The sequence below is a fragment of the Physella acuta genome, unplaced genomic scaffold (assembly GCF_028476545.2).
Source record: "Physella acuta isolate Inbredline_101_S28 unplaced genomic scaffold, ASM2847654v3 ptg000969l, whole genome shotgun sequence".
Taxonomy (NCBI): Eukaryota; Metazoa; Mollusca; class Gastropoda; family Physidae; genus Physella; species Physella acuta.
Genome location: NW_026732486.1, coordinates 287,501 through 288,277, shown reverse-complemented (window position 1 = coordinate 288,277; position 777 = coordinate 287,501).

Below are 777 nucleotides of genomic sequence, written 5' to 3'. Positions count from 1 at the left end.
GAATAGTATGCAATTTTACTCATGGTATTAAAACAGTTATCAAGAGTAGTTCATATTGAAAGTCTACTAGAAAATGTTATTTTAGTGCTTGTTAATTTCCATACTAATTTCGGCTTTTTAATTCTATGGGGGTCGCGGGTCACTTAATTTTTATAAAAGGGGGTCGCCACTCGAAAAAGGTTGGGAACCACTGAGCTAGAAGAACGATCGGTTTGTAGGGGTTTTATGTAATTTTAAAATTTGTGACCGAACGAGAGGATATTTTTGAAAACTTTCTTCGGCAATATTGTTCTAAATTACGGCAGGAATCGATTGGTACATGTTTCAAGTCGCTAAGTGGTCTGGTTGCCGAGATATGGGCCAAAAACTGAATTTTTTTGAGGTTTTTTGGCTTTTCCGGGAAATACATGAAAGAAACCCGGAATTTTTATGGCCTATGCTCATTCTCGTAACTTGCTTAACATAATTGCTTTTGGAACTAGTAATCGATATTGCTTCGTTGAGGAGGAGATACGACTTAAAGCCCGGACACACATTCATCCATACATTCATCCATCCATTCCCAGAAATGACGAGTTAATAAACGCAATTCTCCAGAATGGAAATTGCGCTAAAAAACTTTACGTACAAGTATTGGTCGCTGATTAAATTTCTGACACACATCGGCGTTCTAATATTTGTTTAATTTAATCTTTGTCTTGATGCCATTGGGTTACTGCATGACTGATTATAACAAACAAATGATAGCCGGTAAATTTACAACAGGCTAACCAATTA